The 12,582-nt window shown below is 44.5% G+C and overlaps 1 protein-coding gene across 1 annotated transcript in view; it reads right to left on the bottom strand.

Moving 5' to 3' along the window:
- LOC309584632 (E3 ubiquitin-protein ligase UHRF2-like) overlaps positions 1–12,582 on the bottom strand; it is a 377,453-nt gene that overhangs the window by 138,289 nt on the left and 226,582 nt on the right. The window lies entirely within an intron of this gene.

The following is a 12,582-nucleotide window of genomic DNA, read 5'->3' on the forward strand; positions in this document are numbered from 1 at the left end:
AAAAATAAAAATATTATAAAGTACATTGTTTTTTAGTCTTACCCTCTATAATTGGCAAACTCTAAGCAAAATAGTATAGTTAATTGGCATCTGTTTTGTCAATAAGAAAATAGCTCTTATGGACTTTGCAAACAAAATTCAATGGAGTGCTCTAACATAGGAAAATCAAAATGCAGTGTACAGTCTACTTAGTGGCACTGATGAAGAACATCCTAACACAAAGTTTCATTGTCCAGCTTGATTCTTCTATGAATGTTTCTAATGTAATACACACCACAAAAGTTATTTTTCTCTTAAATCAATACACAGTTATGCCTCATTTTCCTTCTAAATAACAGAAAACTTTGAGTTGAAAGAATATATACACACATGCATATTTGTGTGCATGTGCGTTCGTGTGTGTATAATGCAAAATGTAAAAATATAAATATATCTTAAACTTGAGGCAGATCTATATGGGAGAACCAAAGCAAATGCAAATTCAATAAATTGTTGGCTATTAGTAAGCACCTATTTAAATTCAGAAGCATACTGTATTAAACTGGTAACTTAAAATTTATTTAAGAAATAAACTTTTTTGATAATTTCAGCATAAATCAGGCATTGAAGCTACAAATGAGACTTTCCCTAGCAGCTAGTAAAATGGAATTTTTGGCTGGAAAAGATAAGGGGAAGAAGAAAGAGAGGACAAGAAAAGGATGTCTTTAGTAACAGCTTAGACAAATGCCTTACAGAAATAACAGGTGCAGTTTATCATAAAGGATGGTCTAAGAGGAACTAATTTAGTCCCTTCCAAACTTCCTGTTTATGATTACTTAGATGCTGAATTTAGCTACTGTATCTCAACTAGGACCTTCAAAGAGGATAATCACAATGATGAGTGGCTCTAAATCACAGCAATCAAGGATTCCCTTTAAGAAGCTTTGATACATATAGGGCCTGTGTCTCCATGGGTCTCCCATGGGGTCACAGCCTCCTCTCAAGCATCCACCTGCTCCTGTGTGGGGCTCCTCCATGGGCTTGTCTTGGGGTGACTTTATGATGTGTATCCCCTATCTCTGCTCTATGCCCAGGAATTAATTTTGTGCCTTTCTATGCCTTTAAACTGAGCCTGAGAGGGAGGAGAGGAAAAAACCAAGCAAACTTCTCAAAGCACTTTTGTTTCAAGGACACACAGATATACACACAGACTTCTCTGCGCCCTGAGGCAGCGAGAGCAAGAGTGGAAAGAAACATACTGCTTGCTTTTTTTCAGCCAGGTATCAGCTACTTTTCTCTGGAGAGAGATGGAGAGTTGAACTTTGTTTTCCTGGGACTTCGATTTTCCCCTTCTTCTCTGCCGGACTGTTTCAACATCAGAACACATCGGGAGGATTTTTTTCATCAAGGCCCAGAGGTGGGCCCACCCTGTCCCAGCTCGGAGGAGGAGGGGAGAGGCTACCTATGGAAGGACTCTGAACTTTTCCCAAGTTTTCTCTCCACAGTGAGAGGTTTTATTATTTAGCATTATTATCCTTTTCCTGTGTGTTTGTTAAATAAATAGTTTTTATCTCTTTCACTTTCTTCCAAGGAAAAATTTCTTTTTTCCCGAACCTGGTGGGGGAGGGGCTGGTTGTAACCTGCCTTCTATCAGAGGATATTTTTCCTCCAAATATGTCCAAACTGGCACAAATAATTAGTGGCGCCCAAAACGTGGCTTGAAGAAAAGTGAAAAACCTGTATTAATTGCATGTTGGTTTGAATTTAATTACTTTGTGTTGGGGTAAAATAGTCACCATGTTGGTTGAGTTCATAATGTCTCTCTGGCTTGATGTACTCATGTCTTTCTGGTCCCTAGGCCTATTTGCCTATCCACAGATTACTCCTATCTTGTCCCTGGTATGAAACTTTTGCAGAGCAGGGGCACGAATCAGGATTTGTATTTTGCTGTGCTCGGTGATAATGATTTATAGGAAGTTAACAGACGTACAGGCAGTTGTTTGAAGTGTGTATGATATGTGGTTTCTCCGTCCTAATGCCAGTCCTAGTTTCAGTAGCCTGTTTTGGGGGTTTATTAGTAATTGCACCTAGTTTGTTGGCGGCAGAGTAGACGGGGTTTCCCAGCCTTTCATCTCCCTTCCCTTTAAATTTGATACATTATCTTTTGAGAATGTTCAGTTTCCCCTGGATGTTAAAGAGACCACCTTCCTGGTATTTTATCTGGTAAGCTTCTTCTATATGTCTTGCAGCTTGGCTAGAATGAGAGCTCAGATTTCCAGGGTGACTGATGAGACACCTGACCCAGATGTGGAAAATCCTGAGTGGTGTGGGGTATGGGAGGATAGGGGCGAAACCATGAAGAATTTCTCTGACCCAATAGCTTGGAATTTCCCCCCTGGACAAATTCAGAAACCAGCTGAGGTGGCAAAATATCTGAAAGAGAAATACAATGACAAGTCTAATGAGAAAAAGCTCATTGCAATATGTTGGGCCTTGGTATATGCTTATTGCACACTGCTAGGTGCTATGGAGCAGCAGATAAAGGTAGAGGGGCAGGAAGATAAATCAGCAGACACCCTAGTCACTCAGGCTGCAGATAAACCAGACAGCAATCCGAAGCCATTGACAGTGGCTCCTGTCACAAGGAAAAAGCACACAACCAAAACTGATCGCCCAGTGAAAGATGATGCAGGGGAAGGAACCTCAAAGCCACCAACTGACTCAGGCACAGAAACCATTACTGAGTCCATGTCCATAAAGGACCTTCATAGCCTAAGAAAGGACCACATCTGATGGTCTGATGAATCTGTAATAAGTTGGATGGTCCATATTTGGGATGCTGCAGGTGATGATGTGATGCTGGATGGTGCTGAAGCGAGGCATTTGGGATCCTTGTAACGTGATCCAGCTATTGACCAAACTACAATAAGTAGGGCTGAGTCTGACAGTCTCTGGAGATGGGTCTTGAATGGCGTGAGGGATAGATATCTGTGCGCAGATGATCTCTATATGCAGCAAACCCAGTGGAAGACTGAGAGAACTAGCGGTGGCAGAGATTGTCTTCACAGATGACCCAGGAGTGAGGAGTCCAGACCTGGTCAGAGTTAATCCATTGATGTGGCGAAAACTCATACGACTTGGGCCACAAGAATATGCTTCTGCTTTGGCAATGATGAAACCAGACTACGGTGCAAATGAGACTGTGCAGGATGTGGAAACGAAGCTCCGAGCATATGCAGATGCCGTGCATGGCCCAACATATGCAAGAATTGCAGTTGTGGAGACACGTATACCAAAATTGGAAGATAAGATAGAGAAGATGCACCAGGAACTCAAGAAGGAGATTAAAGAGGGCCTTCTCCAAATCTCGGTGGTACGGATCAGAGATTCTGCTCCCAAATGCAGACGTTCCCCAGAGAAAGAGAGAAGGTACATCCCACAAAGCGAGCTGTGGTATTTCCTGTATGATAGTGGGGAAAACATGAGGAGGTGGGAGAGACAACCCACTTCTGCTCTGGCAGCATGAGTGCATGAATTGAAGAAGTGCAAGTCTCAGAAAGGAAGTTCTACTAAAAAGGAAGTAGCTCCAGTTGCCTGTAGCTGAACTGCCGGAAATGATGGAAGAGATGATGACATGCCCGATCCCCTTGAAGGAACCTCTAAGATGCATGCCCAGGGAAAGTCGGATAATCAGGACTAGAGAGGCCCTGCCTCTAGCCAGGTAGAGGCCAGGGAAAACCATGTTTTTTGGACTGTTTCAACATCAAAATACATCAGGAGGACTCTCCATCGAGGCCTTGGTCCTGGAGGTGGGCCTACCCCATCCGAGCTCCAAGGAGGAGGGGAAAGGCTACCTACAGAAGGACTCTAAAATTTTCCCAAGTTTTGTCTCCACAGCTAGAGGTTTTATTATTTAGCATTATTATCCTTTTCCCGTGTGTTTGTTAAATAAATAGTTTTTATCTCTTTCACTTTCGTCTGAGGAAAAAATTCTTTTTTTCCTGAACCTGGTGGGGGATGGTTGTAACCTGCCTTCTATCAGAGGATATTTTTCCTCCAAATTTGTCCAAACCGGCACAGGCAGCACATGGATCTCTGCATTCCCCATGGACCTCCCTGGGCTGCAGAGGGACAGCTGCTTCACCATGGTCTTCACCGGAAGCTGCAGAGGAATCTCAGCTCCAGTGCCTAGAGCACCTCCTCCCCCTCCTTCTTCACTGACCTTAGTATCTGCATAGTTGTTATTGTCACATGTTCTCAGTCTGTTCTTCTCTGGCCACAATTAAAACTGTGCAACAACTTTTTGTTTATCTTTCTTCTTAAATATGTTATCACAGAGGCATTACCACCATTTCTAATTGGCCCAGCCTTGACCAGCGGCACATCCATCTTTGGATCCACCAGGGATTGGCTCTGCTGGATACTGAGGAAGCTTCTAGCAGCTTCTCACAGAAGCCACCCCTGTAGCCTCCCCATTACCAAAAACCAGGCCATGCAAACCCTGATCATTTTCACATCCCTCCTCTGGACTTGTTCCAACAGGTCCACATCCTTCTTATGTTGGAGACCTGTCCTGGTTTCAGCTGGGATAGAGTTCATTTCTTCTCAGTAGCTAATAAAGTGCTGTATTTTGGATTCAGAATGAGAATAATGTTGATAACATACTGATGTTTCAGTTCTTGTTAAGTTGTGTTTATCCTAAGTCAAGAACTCTTTTTTGGATTGTGACTCATGCTCTGCCAGTGAGGAGGTTCGCAAAATAAACTGGGAGGGTACATAGCCAGGACAAGTGATTTGAACTGGCCAAAGGGATATTCCACACCATAGACAATCATGCCCAGTATATAAACTGGGGGAGTTACCAGAAGGAGACCTGATCTGGGTTCAGGAACAGGAGTCTGGCATTGGTCAGCACGTGGTGAGCAATTGTATTGTGCATCACTTGTTTGGTTTTTTTCCTTTCCCTTTTAATTATTATTATTATTATTATTATTATTATTTATTGTTATTATTGTATTTTATCTTCAATTACTAATCTGCTCTTATCTCAACCTACAAGTTTTATTTTTTATTCTCCTCACCATTCCACTGGGGTGGGAGGGAGAGAGGCCATTTGAGCAAGCAGCTGCATGGTGCTTAGTTTCCAGGTAGGCTTAAACCACAACAAGGCCCCAGAGATGAATGCAGTACTCCAAGTGGGGTCTCACAAGAGCAGGGTAAAGGGGCAGAATCACATCCCTTGACTTGCTAGCTACGTTTCTTTTGATGCAGCCCAGGGTACAGTTGGCCTTCTGGGCTGCAAGTGTGTATTGCTGGGTCATATTGATCTTGTCCACCAGCACCTCCAAGTCCTTCTCCTCAGGGCTGCTCTCAATCCATTCTCCATCCAACCTGTATTTGTGCTTGGGATTTGCCATGGTTTAGCATAGTTTGGGTTTTTAGTTAAAGAGGACTCCATCAGCCATGGAAGTGATTCGTTGCAAAGAAGTGCTTACAGCTTCCTCTAGACCCAATAGAACCAATCAACTCACTAGTTTGAATATTGGCAACTTTTTTAAGCCACTTAAGAAGCTTGACACGCCTCTGTGATCCACATTTAAGAACAAACAAACCCTGGGATAGCTCTTTTGCTTCCAGTTTTCGGACAGGTAACTGGGGGCCTGCGGTGTGGCCCAGTGGGGCCGGGCTGGACCCTGCTCGACGTGGTCCAGCCGGGTCAGCCATGGCGCAGCTTGGCTGAGATCTCAGCCACTTCTGCTTGCTGGACACCCGGTGCAGTCCCCCTCAGTGCAGCTCGGGCCAGCCGGGAGACAGCCACCCCCGAGCCTCGCAGCCCGGTTCCATCCGCAGCCCTGCTGCGTGCAGGCAGCCCGGCGGCGTGGCTCAGCCAGGCCAGCCCTCGCCTAGTGGGCCAAAATTCATCTGAGGCCCTGCTGCCTGGCAAAGATCATGTGACCAACAGCGATAAGCAAATTCCAGCTGCAAGGCCCGGGTGACATTAACCCTTTTAGTGTTGTAAGTTTCCTCCAGAACAGATGAAGCCTGAAGACATCAACCATCTCCCAAGTCAAAAGAAAAGGAAGGGTGAGGGCACGTGAAGAAAACACCATAAAGACACCAAAGTCAGTGAAGAAGGAAGAGCTGAAACCCCAAGAGAGGAGAAAGAGGAGATGCTTCAAACCTAGAAGCTGAAATTCTGTTGTAAAGCTATGGTGATGGACTATGATACATCAGAGTACCTGTTGTAATCTCATGAAAGCATGGGGTGTTCAGTGTTCAAACTGCAAATGTAAGCAAAAGTATCTGTGCTGAAGTAAGCAAATGTTGAAGTAGCTGTGATTTGATTAGAAGCTTGAACAGAGAGAGATAAAAGTGATGAAGACCCTTGCTCCCAGGGAAGAAGACGACCTCTGTTCCTAGAGATGAAGATGCTCCCAGAGATAGGTGAAGAGAACCTTTGCTTCTGAACAGCTCATCCTTAAAATGGTACCTCAGTAGCTCAAGATTGGACCCTCGAAAACAGTTGTGGGGAAAGCTGTAAGTCGAGGGAAGGGACTTTCACATGCAAGCAGAGAACCATCCCAGGAGGCTGTCATGCTGTGACATTGAAGCCATGAGAGAACTGTTTCTTGTGGAGATGTCTCCATAGCATGAGCAAGAGAGACTGCTTTCCCTAAGTGAACTGAAAAAAGAGATTATTATAGAGGTGGTAAACTGACTGAAAATCTCAAGGGTTGTCTTTTTACATTGTCAGTGGGAGAAGGGAGAAAGGTGGGGAGAAGTGTTCTGAAGGTTTAGTCTTTTTTTCCCTTCTTTTAGGTCTGTTAATAAACTTATTTATATTCTTTTAAGTTTTGTGCCTGCTTTGCTTTCTCCTAATTCTTATCTCACAGAAGGAAAATAAGTAAGTAATGGATATTTCAAACCAAACCACTACAGGATCGCCCCACCCCAGGTGCAGGATCTTGTATTTGGCCTTCCTGAACCTCATGAGGTTCCCACCAGACCACCTTTCAAGCTTGTCAAGGTCCCCCTGGATGGCATCCTGTCCTACAGGTGTGTCGACCACACCACTCAGTTTGGTGTAATCTGCAAACTTGCTGAGGGTGCACACAATCCCACTATGTCATTGATGAAGATAGTGCTGGTGCCAATATGGACCCCGAGGGACACCACTTGTCACCAATGTCCATCAGGACACTGAGCTGTTGACCACGACCCTCTGGATGTGATCATCCAACCAATTCCTTATCCACCAAATAGTCCACCCATTAAACCCATATCTCTCCAACTTAGAGAGAACGATGTTGTGGGGGACTGTGTCAAAGGCCTTACAGAAGTCCCAAGAGATGACATGTAGCTCTTCTCTTGTCCACTGATGGAGTTACTCCATCATAGAAGGCCTCTAGTTTGGTCAGGCAGGAGTTGCCCTTGATGAAGCTGTACTGGCTGTACTGAATCACCTCCCTGTCCTCCATGTGCCTTCGCACAGCTTCTAGGAGGATCTGTTCCAGGATCTTCCCGGGCACAGAGGTGAGGCTGACAGGTTGGTAGTTCCCAGGGTGCTCCTTTCTACATTTTTTAGATAGTGTAGTGGTTTGGGAATGGTATTCTCCAATTTAGTAGTCCCGCTAAAGCCGCTTGCTCTCACTCCCCTTCCCCCTCCAAGTGAAAGCACAAAAGGCAAAGATCAGGGATTGAGATAAGAACAATTTACTGGAAACAGCAATGAGATAAGAAAATTAACAATAACAGCAACAATATTTAGAACAAAAGGTATAAGACAAAGAAACTATTTACACATAAAATAAAACAATACTGGACAGTTTCACCCGCCATGCTTTCTCCTACCAGTAGGAATGCCCTTCTTTTCAGAAGCAAGAGAGTCCCTTTCTCCCACCCCTGGAAATGACATAAGGTGGTATCGAATAACCTCCTAGACACACCCACAGTCACACCCTCACAGTTACCTCAAAAAAACCCATTAACTCCTTCCTGGCCAGAACCAGGACATTATCCACCCTTTATTCTATACCATCTATGTCATGCCCAGATCCTACACTGTCTTGGGGTGACTGTATGGTACTGTATTCCCTATCGTCTGCCTTATGCCAGACATGAATCCTGTACCTTTCTGTGCCTTTAAAACTGGGTCTGAGAGAAAGGAAAAAAAAAAGCCAGGCAAATTCTTCAGAGTGTTTTGTGCCCAAGGACACTCCACTCCCCTGCATTCCAACAGTGGCTGAGCGGAGGAAGCACCTTCCTGCTTTTTTTCGCAGCTCTCGGCTCCTTTTCTCAGAAGACAGATGGAGAGTTAAAATTCTTTGCTCTTTTTCCACTGGCCTGCTAGCTGAGATAAGAACTCTTATGGAACTGTTCAAAACTCCAGAACATCAGAACCTCACTGGGAGGCCTTTCCACCAAGGCCCGGAGGGGCCCACGCCAAGCCCCAGCTCTGGAGAGGAGACGGTCACGCCCACAAAGGACTTTGAATCTTCTCATGTCTTCTCCACAGCGAGAGGTTTTATTATTTAGCATTACTCTTTTTTTCCCCCATGCCTGCATGCACTCTGCTTGTTAAATAAATAACTTTTTTTTTCACTTTCCTCCCAGGAAAATTCTTTCCGAACCTGGTGGGGGTAACCTGCTGTAACCTGCCTTCTATCAGAGGACATTCATTTCGGACGTTCCTCCGAATTTGTCTCAAACCAGGACATACACCTTCCAACAACCACTGAGACTAGCTCAGTTGGTTAGTGAATGGTGCTAATAACGCCAAGGTTGTGGGTTCAATCCCCACATGGGCCATTCACTTAACAGCTGGACTCAATGATCCTTGTGGGTCCCTTCCAACTCAGAATGTTCTATTATTCTGTGAAATATACACATATATGTAAATACACACAGGCACAGGTATCATTTCCATAGTTACTGGCCATCCCTCCAAGATGCCTGTTGAGTTCCTTTAGTCCATGACTGTGGGTTCTATCCATCCTAGATGTCTTCCAGGGCAGGGGTGCTAGTTGCTGCATCAGCAGCTCACAACTGGTGTATCTGGAGCACTCCATCCTCATTGGCCATGGTAGTTATGGCATACAGTGGCAGTGTCAGGCAGCAACCAATATTATACAACTCAACATTACAGACTGTTCTTACCCAAAAATCAAATCCCCTTGAGGTACACATTGTGTTTCCATGTCCCTCTGTATCACCCACCAAGTGCATCCAGGTCCTTGAGCAAAAACAATCCCATGGATAGGTTTGCCTTTGTTTGAGGCAGGACTAATCCAAACTGTCTTCCCTAACACACTTCTCATATGCACCAGGGGGCTTTAACTCCTTCTACAGTGTGTGAAGGTTTTGATTTGGTATGTGTGCATCTACATGATATATTTTTACTGCCAACTTCTCCCCAGTTGCAGTGTAGAGCACATTTTTCAAATCTTGTCCTGTCCTGACTGGCCCAAGTGCTGCTGCATGAGCAATCTCCTGTTTAATTCGTTCAAAAGCTTGTTGTTTTTCAGGACAGCACTTGAAATCATTCTTCTGGGTCACAAGATAGAAAGGGTTTACAATCTGACTGCAATCTGGAATATGCATCCTCCAAAAACCCACAGCACCTAGGAAAGCCTGTGTTTTCTTCTTGCAGGTTGGTGGGGACATAGCTGCTGTTTTGTTGACCACATCCCTTAGAATCTGATGATGTCCATCTTGGCATTTTACTCCTAAAAACTGAACTTTCTGGGCAGGTCTCTTGACCTTACTTTGTTTTATGGCAAAATCAGCCTTCAGGAGAGTCTGGATTATCTTCTCCCCTTTCTCAAAAACTTCCTCTGCTGTGTTGCCCCATACAATGATGTCATCAATGTATTTCAAGTGTTCTGGAGCCTCACCCTTTTTGAGTGCAGTCTGGATCAGTCCATGGCAAATAGTGGGGTAGTCAGTTCCAGGTGTGCTGCACACCCCTCCAGATGAAAGCAAACTGTGGCCTGCACTCTGCTGCTAAAGGAATGGAGAAAAAAGCATTATCAATGTTGAGGGCAGCACCACTTTGCTGCCTCCGACTCCAGTTCATACTAAAGTTCCAGCATGTCCGGCACTGCAGCACTCAGTGATGGTGTGACTTGGTTCAGGCCATGATAGTCCACTGTCAGTCTCCACTCTCCATTGGATTTATGCACTGGCCATATAGGGCTATTAAAGGGGGAGTGAGTCTTGCCACTCCCTGTGTCTTTAATCCATGAACAATCTCATGGATGGGGGTCACAGCTTCACGGTTGGTGCAGTGTTGTCAATGGTGAACTGTTGTAGCAATCAGTACCTGTTGTTCTTTGACCCTCAGGAATCACACAGCAGAAGGGTCCTCTGAGAAACCAGACAAGGTATTCAGCTGTCTAATTCCCTCTTTCTCCACTGCAGCTATCCCAAAAGCCCAACAATATCTTTTTGAGTCCTTGATATACCCTCTCCTGAGGTAATCTATGCCAAGGATGCATGAGACCTCACAATGGGGTGTTTCTGCAATTCTTTCCCAGTCAGGGTCACTTCAGCTTACAGTACAGTCAGATGCTTGTGATACCAGAAGGGTTAATTCAATTTTTACTGTGCCTGTGAAACTTTTAGCAGAGAAACCAGGCATGCAAACACTGCTCCTCCAGCAAGGACAGTGGGAAGATAAGAAGACGTGGCTCAAGAATGCAGTGATAGACAAAACAAAGGACTGAATCTCTGGGAACCTGGGGTGGGATTTATGGTAATGGGTAAATTGTAATATATATATAGCAATTGTATATAAGCAACACACTTTTAGAATCACATGTCCACTTAAAGCTAGGAGTATTGCTTGTTGGACCTCAGGTCTGAATAAATTATGCCCTCTTTAACACAACCTTACTGTTGGACAGTCTTATTCCAATATTTTGGACATTTGGTAACAGCAATTGGCACCCCAGATGGGACCTCAGCCTTGAGCCTCAGTGGATCTGAGGCCAATAGATATCTAGCCAGCTCCAAGGGATTCTTGGGGAGAGCTTTGACTTCTGATCATCACCTGGGGCTCAGGCAGGATCCCTGGGTGAGTAAAGGCATCATTTACATTAATTATTTTGCGGTTATTGGAAAGGGCTATGATCAGAATTACTGGAAAGGGGGTTCGAGTACCTTAGAACGGGGTTCAAGAAAGAGGTTCACAGGTTCATAGGGTTTGAGCCCCTGGGTAAGCTTACCAAAAAGGAAAGGGGGGAAATTGAGTGTCCCAGTTTGAGACAAATTCGGAGGAAAGTCTGAAATGAACATCCTCTGATAGAAGGCAGGTTACAGCCATCCCTCCCCCACCAGGTTCAGAAAGAATTTTCCCCCTCGGGAGTTTCTCCCCCTTCCAGGTTTGAGTCCTTGAAGTATTAGGGGTTCAAGTCCCCTGGGGAAGGAAAAAGGGAAGAAAACGAGTAATATGTCAGAGATAGTCCCCGGGAGGTATCATCAGATTGAGCTCTTGATTTTGTCGTCTCGTAGAGCACTGTTGCCGTCTTGACTCCGGTGGAGAAAGAAAAAGAACAAACCCAGTCTCAATTTACAACTGAAGCCTGGCCCCAGCTTTGGCTGGAGTGTGGTGAAGTTTGTTCAATTGCTTTGCAGTCTTTGCATTTTTCTTGACCTCTGGGAGTGTGTTTGTGTGAGAGTGGTGTGTTAATTTGAGTTTGCCTGCATATGAACCGAGGGACACCCATGATCTAAAAAAATCTGTTTGCTGAGAGTGTTGCAGTGTGATTGCTGGGATTTTGGAGTTTTATCGAAGGTCGCTGTATTTCTGTAGGTGACTGAGATTGCATTTGTGGACTTAGAGCGCCCTCTTATGTCCATTTTAGTGATTGCAGCTTGGCCATTCTTCTCCCACCCACTGTTACAAACCCAGAAGTTCTAAGGTAATAGCTCGTGTACTTGTAATTATTGAATATGGAGGCAGTTTCTTCTAAAACTAAAGTGGGACATGACAATCCAAATTCTCCATTGAAATGTATATTGAACCACTGGAAAAATATAGGAAGAGGCCCTCTAAGAAAACCTAAACTAATTCAATATTGTAATCATTGGTGGCCAGCATATAAATTAAACTGCCAGGCTAGGTGGCTGAAGAATGGTACCTTAGATTATAACACCTTTACAACTGATGTTGTTTTGTGGAAGATAGAGGAAGTGGGATGAAGTGCCTTATGTGGATTTATTCTTTAATTTGAGAAACCATCAAGAATTGCAAAAGGGGTGCCTACCTGCCCCTTCAGACCCTCTCATGTTAGCTTTAGAGAAGGAAAGGGCAAGGAAAGGAGAATGAAGCGATATTGTTCTGTTGCTCCTGCAGTATCAGACACCATTGTTTGAAATGCCATGGTCAACGGGAGGAAGATGATGTAGAAATGATGGGGGCACCAGAAGCGGAAGATACAGGGAGACACAATCTGGTTGTATCTGATAATGGGGAAACGCAAGGATGGGGTGAGCAGTCGGGGGGAAGCAGGAGTTAACTTCAAGCCTGGTGGCAGGGCTAACTGGGTAAGAAGGAGGGGTGTCAGAGACTGAAATATTATAATTTATGATTTAAACATTTTC

This window comes from Coloeus monedula (assembly GCF_965178545.1).
Source record: "Coloeus monedula genome assembly, chromosome: W".
NCBI lineage: Eukaryota > Metazoa > Chordata > Aves > Passeriformes > Corvidae > Coloeus > Coloeus monedula.